This window comes from Apus apus, chromosome Z (genome assembly GCF_020740795.1).
Source record: "Apus apus isolate bApuApu2 chromosome Z, bApuApu2.pri.cur, whole genome shotgun sequence".
Lineage (NCBI taxonomy): Eukaryota > Metazoa > Chordata > Aves > Apodiformes > Apodidae > Apus > Apus apus.
In genome coordinates, this window is record NC_067312.1 from 40,192,969 (window position 1) to 40,209,001 (window position 16,033).

General features: G+C 40.5%; 1 protein-coding gene and 1 long non-coding RNA gene across 3 annotated transcripts in view; one reads left to right on the forward strand and one right to left on the reverse strand.

The window, feature by feature from the left end:
• Nucleotides 1–870: 870 nt before the first annotated feature.
• Nucleotides 871–8,176, reverse strand: LOC127395943 (uncharacterized). Its single transcript, XR_007891881.1, has 3 exons — nucleotides 7,814–8,176; nucleotides 7,617–7,674; nucleotides 871–1,186 (listed from the first exon to the last, which is right to left on the reverse strand). It is a non-coding gene; the product is annotated as an uncharacterized LOC127395943 (long non-coding RNA).
• A 141-nt stretch (nucleotides 8,177–8,317) lies between these two features.
• The window catches only part of AGTPBP1 (ATP/GTP binding carboxypeptidase 1), a 70,385-nt gene continuing 62,669 nt past the window's right edge, over nucleotides 8,318–16,033 (forward strand). The window contains exon 1 of one of the 2 annotated variants that reach the window (XM_051642168.1): nucleotides 8,318–8,526. The gene's annotated coding sequence lies outside the window, so the exon portion shown is untranslated. Of the gene's footprint in view, nucleotides 8,527–8,902; nucleotides 8,940–16,033 lie in introns of those variants that run through there. The other variant, XM_051642171.1, reaches the window with a different exon arrangement.

The window sequence follows — 16,033 nt, forward strand, 5'->3', positions numbered from 1 at the left end:
GGGGGGCCGCGGGCGGCGCCGTGAAGCCACGCGGGCTGTTCTGGAATTCTGCCGAGCTTGGAGTGCTGAATTGAAAGCAGGCTTGAGGCGAGTTTAAAAAAAGAAAATAAATAATTAGTTTTATTTTCCCCGGTGCGCTTCCTCCCCTCCCTTTTGCCCTCTTCGCTTTGATGAACCCCAGTCTGCTAGAGGCTGCCTAAGCGCCTTTCTCTGCAGCGTCCGTCGGATGTGCCGATTGCCCCTTTCCTCTGGGGAAAGCTGGGTGACACGTCTTCACTGCGCTGGGTTTTTAGAGCCGTTTACAGTGGGTTTGATCGTTATTTTTTTTTTTTTTTCAAAATGCACACAGGGAACGCTTCCAGTGTTTCTCGCAAAGATCACCAGTGTAAAAAGACAGTGGCTATTGTGCTTTGCTAATCAAATAGAGCCTAGCTTAGGTATATCTTGCCTCCAATGTTATGAGGAAGGAATTAAGATTTTAAAATGAAAATACTAACATCTCCCATTCCATTCAGTGTACTGGTGCTTCTGTGAGCAAATGCCTGTTTGTTTTTCTGTGCAGGCTGAATGATAGCAATTACGAGCTGGCTTTTGGGAAGTAGTCATGGTGATCTCAGTCCAGTTCTCAGTAGACCAGTGGATGCATCATAAATAACTGTAAGCAATTATTGCTTCTCTTGTCATCAGAAATGTACATCTGGCTGATTATGTGTGTGTGGAATGACCATAGCAGTTTTAAAAGTTAACATACGTTCACTGCAGTAACACCTAAATTTAGATGTTTTGAGAACATCAAAACACTTTAACCTGATACAATGAAGTGCTTTGGTAGAGCACTGTGAAGACTGATCTGACTCACGTGAGAAGATCTAGAGAAATAAAATGGCTTTTTACTTAGGTTTAGATTCTACACACACACTTATTGTTTAGGGGGATATGTGACAAAAGTTACTAGTATTTAAAATGCCTTGATAATAGCATCCCTTTATTTCTTAGTCAAATACCTACATGTGGGATCCACAACGCAGTCCTCAATGTTAAGCAAAATACAAAAGAAAAGCAACCTCCAGTTAGTTCTTGGTGGTTGTGTCCAGAACATGTGGTGTGCTTCTTTCATGGTGAAGTGAAGGTAGATTAAGAATTACAAGGAATTTGCTTCAGTGTTAACGATGGAGTACCTTTGTTCCTGTAACACAGTAAGAACACATCATCATACTTGACTTAAATAGTGTGCTTTAAGAAAACTCCAGTGAACCATGTACCAGATGAGGGTGTAGTCAGTTGACTGCCTTCTTTTCTCATCTTTCCAAAGTGATGTTGCATTAATTCTAAAGGTACTGATGTATTTTTTGTGAGTTTGTAACACAAGAGTGTCTATTTTTACACTGCAGAAGCTCTTACTAAAGCAATACTAATTTTTTAAGGATACTTAAGAGGAGAAATTAGCAAACTTGTCCTCTACCATTCAGTTTAAAAAAAAAAAAAATCCTGTAAAAGGAATTTTGACTAGCATAAGCAAAAAGGCATCTGCAGTCTTTGAAGTACTGTGTGCATAAAGGTCAATTAAATAAATCAGAAAAACACTATTTCCCACTAAGTTTTGTTTATTGATAACGTATTCTCATGCTCTGCTATTTTTTAAATAAAACTCCTTTGTTTGCTCTGAGGGTCAAGAATCTCAGGTGTATAGAGTTACATATTGACCTGTTTATACAAAATTATATCATTTGTAAATAATTTAAAAAATAGAGAACCCTCCTCCCTTAAGTGTCTTAAGTCCATGAGGGAAGGTGAGGTCACCTGGTGCAAGTTCCTTTCGGTTAGTTTGCCCTCCAAGTATCTAGTAGTAATTTTTTAAGATTATTCTTTAGCTTTTGCCTTGCTCAAAGCTGATTTTTCAGGAACCTACCACTGCTTTGATGCCCATGTTAATAGAAGTACTTGGTGCAGGGAGAAAAGGAAAATGGGAGAAATGTGAAAGTATGCAAAGGGGGCCATAGTGTATTTTAATTCTTGCTGTTCTTTAATATGCCTGTATATGAAAGAATTTACCACAGGCTATTCCAGTTTAAGAGCCTGTTTAAAATCAAAACAGCCTGAAAAACTGCTCCAGTTTGCAACTTAAGAGTCCTTACTTAGCTGACAGCTTTGTCCTCATGGTACACTGATTATAACCAAAAATTCCTGTCATAGTATTGAGGATGTGAAGAACTATAATATAGAATCATAGGATGATTAAGGTTGGAAAATACCTTCAAGGTCATGGAGTACAACCATAATCCAACTACCACAACCACTAAACTATATCCTCAAGCGCCACATCTAAATGCTTCTTGAACACCTCCAGGATGGCCAGTGCACATCTCTTTTAGATTAACATGTGATTGCTTAAGGTCTTCCCCCATCCTTCCTCTGCACCTACTTGCATATAACACAAAATAAATTTCCTAGCCTGGACAAGGGGCAGAAAAAACTATAAAACCCAATGAAAATGAGCAGGAAAGGTGCAGAAGAGAATTTAAATGAAGAAGCAGACAAAGACAGTGATTTCATTATAATTAAGGCTGGAATAAAATTTCCACTAGCTTAGTCACAGAAACTTTGCTTAAACATTTTTTTTTCAATTGCAATCTGACAGATGGTTCTTTGGGAGACACTGAAGGTTTCAGAAGAAATTATCTAATTATATAAAAACTTTTTTCCTTGTAAATGAGTTACTTGTCTTTACTCCTCCTTTGTCAAAAAGTTCTCAGCTACTATATGCAACCAGAATACAAAACTTCTTGTGAAAAACAGGAAAAGAAATAAAACTTCCCAGAATTCCCATGGGCTGCCTTCTTGCTAAGAACAAATCCATTTCAACTACTCCAGTCCCTCCTGTCTATAAGAGTGAGGACAATCCATTCAGGAATGCACACCCCAAGAACTTTCAGGCATAAAACTCAAGTGCATTAGGTAAGGTTGGAAACAGAAGATTTGAGGCAGAAGGGTAAATGGGACTGTTCTGAGAATTACCAGATGAATCTCAAATTGGTGTCATGAGTCATGAGAGCTGTTAAAGAAAACTTCTTAATAACTTAGGGGGGAGGGGCTTTGCAGCATGCAAAGGCACAGAGCTTTTAAATTACTGTTTTTTTCCAGTATCTGCAAATTATCTAAAGAAAGAAGTATCTAGGATGTTTTTTCTTGAACAACAGAAAACTTGAGAATTCAAATCTATTTGTTAAAAACATAAATTTTGAAAGAAGCAGTAAAAATGTGCTTCTGAAATAGAGTGATAATGAAACACGCTACAATGATTCTACTGCCCCAAGTAAAGGCAGCAAACACAAAGCTATCTTTACCCCATCACGTTTCTGAACTCAGACGAGTGGTCTAAGCAGATTTGTGAATGGTCTGTAACACAGTAACATTACATCAAAGTAATGTGATCCTACAACAAATCGGTCCAAACAGACCATCCAACCAGAAGATGGGTATCTAAATGTTTCTGAGGAGCAGTTATCAAAACATCCGTTTCCCCAAACCTGTGATGTTGCAGAAGAACTGTTCACTGCAAACCTCTGAAAATAGAATGGGAACTAGTAGTACTCTAGAGTGTGTACAGCACAATGTCACCATTTTGTAAGTACTAATATAGGTGCTTTCTTGCAGGAAAAATAGTGTAAACTTTACACTCTGCTAATGATGTTAACTTCTTCAAAGCAGAAGGGAAAAAAAGGTCCTTCATGAATGACATCACTCATGGAAGGGCAAAAGGGCTAGACCGAATCCTTAGTTTTAATGGGGAGAAAAGGGAGGGGGGGAAGAAAAAAAGGAAAACCTGAAGTAATTCCTACTTAACTTTTGGTAATTCAGCAGCTGAAATGACAGAGATATATTGCCCTCAAAGCACAAATTAAATTAAATTATAAGCATAATTTTAATTTATTTTTTTTAACTGAGTATGAAAATATTTGTTTGACTGAGAGACATGAAAGCAGTCTGGTTTGGTGGGTTTATTTTGGTTTTAATATCCTGTCTAATTAGATTAAATTTAATTATTAGTAGGCATGTGGAAAAAACTGCCCGACTTGATATAAGCCTTTGAAACACAGTGTCATCATTTCTGAAATTTGTCCCCTTCCTAACCTGAAAAACATCACCAGTTCCTTCCCACTCCCAGTCCCCAGAAGGTTTATATGAAAATATCAACCAGGGTACAAATCTGTATTTTCTGAAATACTCTGAGCAAAGAATGTTATTTATGTTATTTCATTTATAGTATTACAAAAGCAAGAGTAGCGCAATGAACCACAGGTATTAAGTTGAACTGAAATGCTTTTGTATGCATTGGAAAGACACGTGACAGAGCACAAAAGATCTTCTCAAAGGTGAAAAAGAACAGAGGCAATGTTGGAAGAATACCAAGTGTTCTAATGGTTAGGGAGGAATGAGTTATCTAGAGATAAAGAGCCAAAACCAAACTCTTCAGTGTGTATGTACAAACAAGTGTTGGCTTTCAAATGAGGAAGTGATTGTTTTTCAGACTTAAGGAGAGCTGGCAGCTGGGTTCATGATCTGGAGTTGGTTGGATATTTTCTGTATGTACAAGTATAGAAACAGGAAAAGCAGATTTAACCAGTATAGGTCAAGATTTAATAGGAAACAGCAAGTAGTTAGTTGGTAACTACAAGAAAAAGGATAAGATCTAGTAATTCTTACACATTCCTACCCACTGAAGTATTTTGAAGAGCTTTTTTTTATTACTATTCTTGCATTTCCTGCTCCCAGAGGGGAGAACCATTACATTTTACAATTATTTGTGATTATTTTAGCAGTATGGTGTGATCCTGGAAGTCATTTTGTACTGCTTTACATAGTAGTAAATGCTGATTTAACAGAGTATAAACATGCAGTTGGGAGCAGGGAGTCATCTGAAAACTTGTGCCTCGGCATAAACGTCAGCAATCTGTCACTCCATTAATTGCTTGTATTCCCTTGTCAAAAATAAGAAATTAATGTAACGTGATTTGTGTAAACATTTAAGCTGCCTTTTTAGATCATAATGCTGGACATCTCTGATGTCCTTGCCTTTCCATATTGTATATGGATTCACATGTATTTCTAACTTTTTTTTCTAAGTGTTTGGATTATCCTGTTGAGAAGTATATTCCTATGTGTGATTTCCCTATAAATACCAAAATCAGAAACTTAATTTTGTGCGTAGCCTGTTCTGCTCCACAAGGAAGTATTACCATTGCTGCTGTTTTCAGAGAGGAGTGCTTAGCTCCCTGTCAAGCTTTCACTTAATGCCAATATAATTTGCCATCACTTAATTTTCAAAACACCACAGATTTATTATTTTCTCTGGCTATATAAAATATTGTTTGCAATAGTCTTGTGTGCCTGTTAAAGATTTTACTTGAAATGTTTTAAAATACTGCAAAATCAAAAGAATAATGAACCCTTATATTAACTTTATAGCACCAGTGTTTAGAATTGTATTCTGTTTAATGTGATATATAACTATATCATTACAAAATATTCAATGAATAAGCTACTCACTTTTGTACACAGTAATGTGTTTGAAAACACATTTGAAAAGGTAGGGCAGATTTCTGCAGTCTCATGTAAATAAACTGTATCTGAATCCATGAGAACTGTAAAGAACTGCAGTGGCCTACTACTGCATTTGTACACTTGATTCTTTTCCTAAAGGTAAACTTATTCTCTGGAGAAATAAATGCTAAACTTGGAATCACTTGATCTGCCAAAAAAAATAAATAGATCTAAGTTCACTTGCTCAACAACCTTTGCCTTCCCACAAACAGGTATTTTGCTGGTAAAAATAGAAGCTCTGCACAGAACAATCTTTTGGGTGAAATATGTAAGATAAATGCAGCCCCCCCAAATCCCAACTTTTCTGCAGTCTTTGTTTACATTAATAGTGAAAAAAATTACTGAGTTTCAGTAATGGATACAAGTATTTGTATTAGGCACATAACCATTTCTTGTGTTTTTTTTTCAATGAAATTACACTTTTTGCCAATCTGAAATTAATTTGATTTTCTGCAGTGTCCTTTCCTCAGTAGAGAATTACCATGGTTTTAACTGACTTATTTTTGTTGTGCTAGGATACATACAGAGCTGTTTAAAAATATTGTTATTAACTAACTTAAGTAAACTGACTTTGACTTCACCTTTAAAAAATGTGAGACTTTTATCTGCATCCCCCCTTATTTGGTCTTTACTTGCCAGAGCCTGCCTGTCTATTTTTGTCTTGGCCTGAGTCATACTTGAGCTTATTCTCCATCTTCTGCTTTGCTTTAGACAAAGTTATGTATTTAAAATAATTCCATGAATAGAACTCCAGAGAAAAATTGTAGCTGTACTGTTTACTGTTTTAAAGTATTATCTGTTACTTGTTGTCCAGTGTGACTGCTGTTACAGAACAAGCAAAGACTGTTCCTACCAGTTGCCAACGTGCTGGTCAATTCCTGCATTGTGATTTTCTGCATTCTTCTGATTCATGCTAGTTGACTGAAGAAATCTGTAATGCAGAAGGAATCTCCTACCAAATACATGTGTATTTTCTGATTGTACCACATAGGTTTACAAGTCCTGGGAAGTGTAATTAATGTTCACATGCTGGAGGAAAATCAAGCAAATAATAAAATCAAGGATGACTGGTGGTATGCCTTAATAACTCCACTCACGTTACTGTGGTGGGAACTTAAGAAAATGTAATCAAACATTTATGCATAAACTATATGATAATGGACTAAGGAACTGGTTAAAGTTTAAACTTAAATTAACTGTGCCAAATCTTCAGCTGACCTTCCTGATTTAATGGGTAGAAACTGGCTGATCCTAGTTAGCTAGATAGAAACACTGTATTTAGCCAGACCCAGAGAGCAGGACTCGTCTCCTGTCTGTCACCCCTACACAGGAGTTCCCTACTCCTAACTTGAGTGGCTTCTGCTGACTTGCCAGTAAAGCAGCTTTATTCTGTGTCTGGAAGGTATAGCTGTGTATGATCTGTGGAGTCCTGCCATGGATGGTAAGCAGAAGGTATCTAACACCAGCCGAGTTAAAGGAGTAGCAAGCAGTAACTAAAAAATGCTTCAGATGAATCTGCAGTAAGGGGAGAGTTGCAAATGTCACGCAAATGCACACCTCCTTCCTAGACACGGGAGGAGGAGTCTTGGGTATTGTTCCTGTCTTTGTGAGGGGAATGCATCGCGGTGTGCAAGCCAGTAGTTCAAAGTGCTGTAGCCAGGTGTATGTATTTTGAATGGCAAGGTGAAAATGTGGCATTTAAAGGATGTGAAAGAATGTGTAACTCCGTGGTTACACGATGTTATTGGGAAATGAGCCTTGTATCTTTCTACTGAGGTTTGTGCCTTTATCATTAGCTGCTATTGGTAGAAATGAGATTTGAACTTGGTTTCATTTTCCAGCCTTCGCTAAAGGGCTGCTTTGCCACTGTAAGTTTTGTGAACTGTTAGGCTAAAGGTTTGGCCCTGACATTCTTGGTGCTTTACTTTCTTCATCTGACGAACTTCATGAAAAGGAAATGTTACTTCTTGGTTGTTGCAGATTAACAAGCGTTGGGGAGAGATGAAACTGCTCACCTGCCAGAAGACATCCGTGATACCGAGTGGCTCAAAGCCGGGCAAACAGACGAATTTGCTAAAAAATGCCATGTTTTTTTTAAGTGTATGAAGTATTATTTTCCTTTCGCAAATATTTGCGGGGGGGGAGGGGGTGGGGGAGGAGGGCAGCAGAGAAGCCCTTGCCTTTTACAGATGACTAATCCGAGATTTCTTACCTGCTTCAAGTGCGTCCCAGTGCCCTGGGCAGTGGGGGTCGATGGCCTCACTCCAGTACTTGCCTGCCGTCAGGAATTAGGCGTGACAGTTTCGCGGGCGGGGGAGGCGCGACACGAGAGCAAGGAACGCTGAGCGGCCGGGGAGGAGGGCGAAGCCACAGCGAGGCGGAGTCACGCGAGTCGCCACGCTGACCCTGCAGCCCCGTGACTCCCACACGCCTCCCGGTGTGTGGAGCTGCTGCCGGGGCAGCCCGCACCCTCCCTGGCCACCCGGCCTTGGCCAGACGCCTCAGCGGCCGAAGAGAAAGCCCGCAGAGCGCGGCACCCGAGGCCGGCCGGGAGACGGAGCCCGTGGCCAAGACCTCCCCGGCTTCCCGGGCTCCGCCCCGAGCAGGCGCCGGCTCGGCTGCCCGGCCTGCCGGCCGCGCAGGGGCCGCACGGAGCGGGCACCGCGCTCCGCCCGGCGGCGGGAGGCGCCTGCGCGGGGCCGGGGCGCGGCGGGGCCGTGACGCGCTGCGGGGCCGGCAGGTTCTGCTGCCGCCGCTCACGGGAGGCGGCGGGGACGCAGCGCGGAGCCGCCCCACCCGGCACGGCGCGGCTTCCCCGTCGGAGCGGAGCGGAGCGGAGCGGGCCGAGAGGGACCGGCGCCGCAGCCCCGCCTCAGGGAGGCTTGGGCAGCGCCAGTCCTCGGCGGGGACGGGGCTGCCGCGAAGGTGAAGTCCCGCTTCGGGCGAAGCGAAACGGCCGCGGGGCGGGGCCGAGCCTGGGGAGGGGTGGGGAGAGGCCGGCCCGGGCCCGCCCGTCCATCTCTCCGCCGGTGGGCTCCCCGTGCGGGACGCCAGGCCCGTCCCTGCGGGGGGCGGCGGGTGTGCGTGGGGACGCGGGGCCAGGGCAGCCCCGCAGCCGCGTCCTGCGTGTTCCCACCTGCGGCGGTGGCTCCGGGCCCAACGGCCGGCGCGGCGCCCGCTGCAGGGCCCGGCCGGGTCTGCCCGCCGCGCGGGGAGCAGCCGTGGCCCGGCCGCGCTCGGCCCTCCGTGACCGCCGGGCCGGCGCCTTCCGCGCCGCTGCCTGGCTGTGCGCGGCGGCGCTGCGGCTGGAGTTTGTCGCTTGGGCGAGCGGAAGGGCGGTAGGTGCCCCCCTGCCCCCCTGCGGGGCTCGTAACGGCCGCGGCCCCTGTGGTGCGGGGCGGGGTGGCGGGTGCGGGCGTTGCGGGGAGAGCGGCGGGAACCGCGCTTGTTCGTGTGCTTGCTGCGCGGCGAAGCCTGCCGAGCGTCTGCTTCACTTGGCGCTCGTTGGGTAGGAGTTTGCTGGTATTTCGGTGGTTGCTTTTCGTTCTCTCGCTTCCTTTTACAGCTGTGGAAATGTAGCACGGCAAGAATTTCCCTGGGTGCCGGTTGAGATGCTTGGCAGAGAGAACCCGAGGGGCGGGCTGTGTATCGCAGGGCGGGGTGGTGTTTTTCTTCAGTTATAACCTGCTTTCAGACCCTGAGCTTTGTTAGCTGTCTAGCCGTCCTGAGCTGGATAGATTTCTTTCACATACACTTAGAGCTGTAAGCTTTCCGTGGTAGGTCATGGGCAGAGGTGAGATTCTTCTATGTACGTGTGTGGTGTAAAACCGCTCTGAAACTTCTGTATAGCCTTGTGGTGTGAGTGTTGATTTTTGTGTATTTATTTTTCCGTCATGAAGAAGTTAGCTCTCTAGCGAATATTCCCACTGATTTATGTTCTTGTAGAGAAATTCGTGTGTGAACTGCCTTTATAGGTTATCTTTCACGTGGAGGCTTTCTTGTTTCGCACGCAGCTTTCAGCCTGCGTTTTGCTGCTGCGAATCATGATGGGTGACAGGGTGGTGCTGATGGGATAGCCCCACCTTTTGGTTTATCTTTCAGTGAAGTCCTAATTGTGACCTGAGAGTCTTTCTGGTGTGTGTTGTAAGTGCAAGTACAAGTCTATGGTGAAATTTAATTTTAATTTATTTTTTGGGAGGGAGAATGGCAAAATAATCTCCTTTTCTGGAGAACTTCCTATTTAATGTCAAGATAATTGTATCAGATGCTCCTATTTCAGCAGAACACATTTTTATCATTAGTTTCTGATGTTTCAGTTCACTACTGGTTGGTTGGTTGTGGGTTTTTTTTTTGTGCCAGCATAAGTTAAGGGAAGTACCTTCCTTTTTTTTTTTTTCATAAAAATAAGATTCTCTTTTTATTTGTTTTGAAAAAGGGAGGGAAGGATCCCAAACCAAAGAGTAGTCTTGGTGTGTGAAGTGATACCTGATCTGTTTATGTGAAGTGATACCTGATCTCAGGCTTAGCTTTCGGTTCAGGTTTTGGAGATGGCAGTACTCATACTCAGCTTTCATATTCAAGAAATTCACAAGTTGCTGTCCAAATGAAGTATTTTGAACTTGAAAAATATTCCCTTCTTTTATAATAGATAGTAACATGCAATCAGCTGTTTTATATTAACTAGCTTACTGCTGCTGGGAACAATTTCCCTGAAATTATGTGTGAGAAGCCACAGTTAGAGAATGGAAACTCAAGAGAAAGCTCTCCAAAGCTATCTTGGCTTACAGAAGGAGCTTGCTATTTCACTTCATGTTTAGGTTTTAGTCAAGGGAAGGTATTCAGCTTGTCACTCAGCAACTTGTCAGCAATGTATCTTATGATTAGAGACTTTGCAGTTTTTAAAATTCATGGTGATACTTTGCTGGACATGTGTGGGAGCCAGCTGTGTTTTGATCTCGATATGTTAGTGGAAACTAATTCCAGAACCAGCAAGCTGCTACTCTTAGAAGACTGCTAGATTGCTCCTGTGATAAGAATTACCAATGTCTGAAAGAACTGAATGTTGCTGAAGTCATGCTGGAGTATATATGCAGTAAGTGAACACCTTAAGTCAAAGGGAAAGTTAGGTTTCTTGGAGGAAGCATGAGAGTGCTGAACAGGGTAGCTGCTTGGCTGGGTGCTTAGGAGGGATTTGTAATGGCAGTGTATCTCTGGCTGTGCTTTAAAGCCCTGCCACCATCCACAGCTTAACTGCCCGATATCATGTGCTAAGCTTCAAGAAGATTATGAACTGTTCAGTGAGTGTCCTGGATACATGGACAAGTCAGCATAGTTTATGTTTGGAAATAGTTTTGTAGCAGACTAGAAGGGGTGGAGGGGGTCATGGAAGGGGAGCACCCAAACATCCTTCATTTTGCAACAGCCACAGAAATTAAGGTAATCCTAAAAGCTTAATACATTACAGAACACATACAAGGTTTCACTACATCTTTTTTAAAAAAATACAGTTTATTAAGCTGTATATCCAGGGTTTTGCATACTGGAGGTAAGTAATAATTTTTTAATTAATTAATTCTTCAAGTGTAATTCATGAGCGAAATGGTACAAGTCATGGTTTTGAAGATGAGAATGGTTGCTGAGAGTTTTATGCATGTGTAAATGATGGTGTTTTTGTGTAACTAATGAGGTTGAAAGGCTGAAGTGTATTTCAGCAGATAAATCTGCAACATGGAGCCACTTTTTTTTTTCTTTTTTTTTTTTCTTTTTTTTTCTTTTTTTTTTCTGGATTAAAACCAGGTTTGAGGGTTTGCTTTAGTTCAGCTGGTGAACTAGCAAGTTTAGATGTTTGGGTTATTTCTTTACAGACTGACCTTAGTGATCAAGACAGTGCAAGCCAAAGGAGCAGTTGCTGGGTTAGGTGCTGGAAAGTGTTTCTGACATTTAGCACTGTATCAGTGAAACATTTCCAAGAACTATGGAAAGTTACTGGGTTTCCAGTTGTCGTTCAGTGTTTGATGTAGAGAAATGCTTAGTTTCTCCTATGATTGTCCTTTCCCTCCTGGCTATTTTTATTGCCTTCCTATCCCTCCTTCTGCCATTAACCTTCTACTTGATGAAAGTGTTAAGCTAGCTGAGCAAGAAGTAGCTGACTTTTGCAGTGTTTCTGTCTACTTAAATCTTGCGAGCTTTGAATATGATACTCTGTAAGCCTGGTGAATGGTGAGTTTGTCATGTCTTGAGTAACCTTATGCTTGCAATGCTGATTACTTTCTAGGAGCTTCTTTCCAGCAAGAAGTACAGTTTAATTTTTTGTTCTTTTCCTGATAAGTGTTTTATTTTTTTCCTTTATTTTAGTTTGTTGTTTTTTTTTTTTAGGGTGGATCCCTATTAGATATTTACACCTTTGTTTTTTTTGCTACACATATCAGACTACGTATCAGACTTTGTTTTTACAGTTAAGTGGACTGGTGGTAATTGGCTGCACGACATAGCTGGCAAGCTGCTGTACAGGGTTTTAGTGATTCAGTCTTCTGTGAAGCTTTATGTGTGTCATTTTGAACGTCTGATTGTATATTACAGTTTATCTAGTTACGTCAAAAAGTCAGCACTTTGCTGTAATGCAGCTGTGGGTAAACTAATCAGATTACTTTTTGTTTCCCACTACAAATATTTATGGAAAAGGGTACAAGAAAAAGGCACTAGCTGATTTTTAGAAGTATTCTTTCTCTGGCTAGTAAAGTTTGTTAGTAATTTTATTTTGAATTTGAAAATTAGATATTTTTTTTCCACCAAAACTGTAACATCTTTTTTCTACTTAGGGGAGTTCACAGAATCACTGAATTGTCAGACTTGGAAGGGACCTTTAGCATCTCTAACCAACTCTAGAGTTGGTTAGCTTTTGTAATTGCATGAAGGGTTTTTTCCTGCCATTTCCGTATGAAGTCTTAAAATGAAGTCTGGAAGAAAAGTATCTTTAGTTTTTGTAGTATATTGAACAAATTTTTTCTCACAGAAGAAATGTACCCTTAGGTATGTTACAATTTTTTGATTACACTAAAAGCTTTTTGTACTGCTGCATATTAAAGTATTAGGAAGAAATAGCTGTTTAGTGTGTACTTGAAGGCATTCTGTCTGAAGTTACAATTTAATTTAATTTAAGAAAGAGCTGGTCCTGAAAACTGAGGCTACTGACTAGGACTTTAATTCTTGTAAGACTTCCACAAAGTGAGATTTGGGCTGGGGTGGAAAGTGTGTTCTTGTTTCCCAGTGCTGGTAGAAGAAGATTCAGAAACTGTGCAAGGAATAGGCAACTTTGAAAAGTGGATTTTCACTGCCAGATTAGATATGGCTAGTGTATATGGGTTCTGTTTACTAGATCATTGTTGAGTCCAATGTACCATTTGCCAATTTGAAACTTAGTTTGAAGCTTGAAGGATTTCTCCATGTTTTCAGTCGTTAGAGTTTATACTTGGATTATAGATAACCAAAACTTTGAGTTACTGTGCTGTGGATTGAGCTTTCAGGATAGAGAGCAGTTTGTACAAATAACTGTACATCTCAAAATAGTCTGTGAGAGTTGTAATCTAATGTAAGATTTTATGCTTTTATTAAGGAAATTCTTTTCAATTAACTTTGCTAGTTTGTATGACTCAAAGGTAGAAGTGTTTTCTGTCAAAAGAACATTTTAAAAAGTGGAAGTTGTCACTTGGGGTACTGAACTGGGAAACAATATGTTGTGTGTGAATGATTAATTAGGCCAGAGGGGTAATTTAAGGTATAATTTTCAAGCTCTTTGCAAAGGGACATTCATCCTTATGGTACTAGAGGATGAGACCCTGGAGGCAACAACACAGCATTAATAGCAGTGGCCAGTTCTTACTGCTGCCAGAGGAAGAGGACTATGCTGCTGTGCTGAAAGTTTCTTGAATAATCTCAAATAACATTCTTCAGTTTTCTATATTGTGCACAGACATTGGTGGAGTTTTGCCATATTTAGGATGCTGGTTATCATGGCATTGACCTGCTCTGCACAAGCGTCCTGGGTAGTTCTTGCTTTTTGGTACCAAGATGGTGACTCTCTTGTGGTTGTATGTTGCTGCTCATCCTAAATTTTGAACACAGGGCCTGTTCTTACAAGTGTAAATAGACTTAGGCAGATAGTCTGTTCCTGCAAAAAAAATTACTTTTATGTTAAAAAATGTAAACAAATAGTATTTTGGAATCAAGATTTCTGAGACCACAAAGAGTGCAGTAGTCTTTTTATCGGATTGTGTTCAAACGGATTTTTTCAGTGTCTTGAAAAAGAGTATTTCAACCTATCAGCAGCTTCTGAGGTATCTGAAGTGACATACTGTCCCATACCAGTTTGTTTTTGGTTTAATCTGTACTGGGACAGGAGGAACCCATGTGTTTTTCTGTGAGAGATGGAAGTGTCTTTTGGAAGCATACCCCAGAATGCAATCATCTATCTGATCTAGTGGAGGGTTTTGATCTAGCTTTTTTCCTGCCTATCATTTATGAAATTTTGAATAGTTACGGGTTTTTCTCAGCTCATATCTAGGATTTCTCTAATTTTAAAATTAATTTTAAATCAGTTCTGTCCTCTAAACTTTTGTATTCCTTCCTTTTTTGCATACTAGGTTTTTTAATACTGTAGCATTTTACAAATATTTTGCTCAGCTACCTGATACCACTATCTGATAAATAGTACAAATCAAAGAAACTACTTTTTTTGCTCTGCACTTGTTCGTGTTTGCTTCTTTCAAACCTTTACAGTCAGTAACTCCATGATGACCATAAGTGAAGTCTGAGCTTTGGCTTTGAAAATACTTTGGGATATGCCTCACTTTGAATACAAAGCAGAACATGGAAATATGTATAGATGAACAGTCTTTCAGGCTTACTGTGCTAGTTGCAGACAATAAAACTGAAGCTTTGTTTTGTTACTTCAAGAGTATGATTTGGTGTGTGGTTTTTGCAACTCATTTGTTTATGATAATATATTATTTACTGTATAGTGAACAGACTTGAAAAATTTGCCTTTCTTTCTATATAACGTTTATTAGTTAAGGAAGTTAGTTTCTGGCAAATAAAAACACAAAGTACAATATGCTGCAAGTAGGACACATTTAATAGTATCAATAAACTGTGCATATCCATACTTGGGTTTGCTTTTTCTAGTATCATTTGATGAAAATAACTGTCTTCTTTGGAATGCAATTAAAAGTATTTTGCAGGAAATTCCAAATACTAACCTGTGTAAATTTGAAAGGTCTCTGGCTTTTTAATGGAGTTTGTTTTCTGGGAGGTTTTAATTTTTTTGTCTGTTTGTTTTTGTGTGTGTAATTGTGTAGGTTTTTTCTTGTTGTTTGGTTGGTGATTTTGTTGTTGGGGTTTTTTTGTTTGTTTTAGGGGAGTGGATTAAAAAAAGAAAATACAAAGGTACTTTACATTTTTTAGTTACACTTATACATCAAAGACAGGCATATTCCATGTTTAAGTATTTTGGTCGATTGAAGCATTTGAATTATTTTTGTGCAAACTCAGCGTATATTGCAGCTTCAGTAGCAGACATATGATCTGTGTTTTGATTAAGACAGAGTTCTAGTAGCAGGAATTTAGCATGAAAAGTGGGGCTTTGTTCAACCTCCTCCGTCTTGAGAGGCAGGCTTTATCTGGCATGCTCTATAGTTGTTGTATCTGAGTGTGTCTATTTTTGTGGCAGAATTATTTTGCCATGATTAGTACTGCTCCCTTCACTTACCATGAATTTGCTGGATAGTGGTTTATTTGTTTTCCATGGCAGTTTTTTGAAAATGTTCTTTTTGGCGAGATTTTCCCTTGCAAGAAAATGGGCTTGATGATGAGAAAGTCTGGTGTAGTTCCAAAATGTAGATATATATTTTAAACGTGAAAAAGAATAAAGGAAGAAAAAAAAAAAAAGCAATCGTGAAATGGTTGGTTAAAATAGAAGTTTTGAGCCTCACATGTGAGGTTACTGTGAGTTTAACACAGGAGAACTTCTTTCAGATGTGATGTTCTCAAAAATGACATATTGTGATGGTGACTATTATGAGTTAGAGTGGGACTGGAGTTTGGTCTTGTGCCTGTCTTCTTTACTGTCCCTTAGTGATTCATGGGAAATAAAAGGGAAAACAATTTACAGTGAATACACTTAGCTGCAGGTTTTGGTGCAGTTGAGCCATTCATTACTGTACTGAGTTTAATGTGATTTCTTCAGTTTTATTTAAAGGTGGCTCTTCCAAATGTGTAGAAATTCAACCTGGATGGCTTGCGATAGATACTCAATTTCCCCTGAAATGTATGCATCAGCTTAAGTACCAGAATCTTGAGGAAGATGAAAGAAGCACTAGCTATGTGACAGTGCATGCAAAGTATTTGGTTAGTAGCGTTTACTTTTAAAAAATGTCTT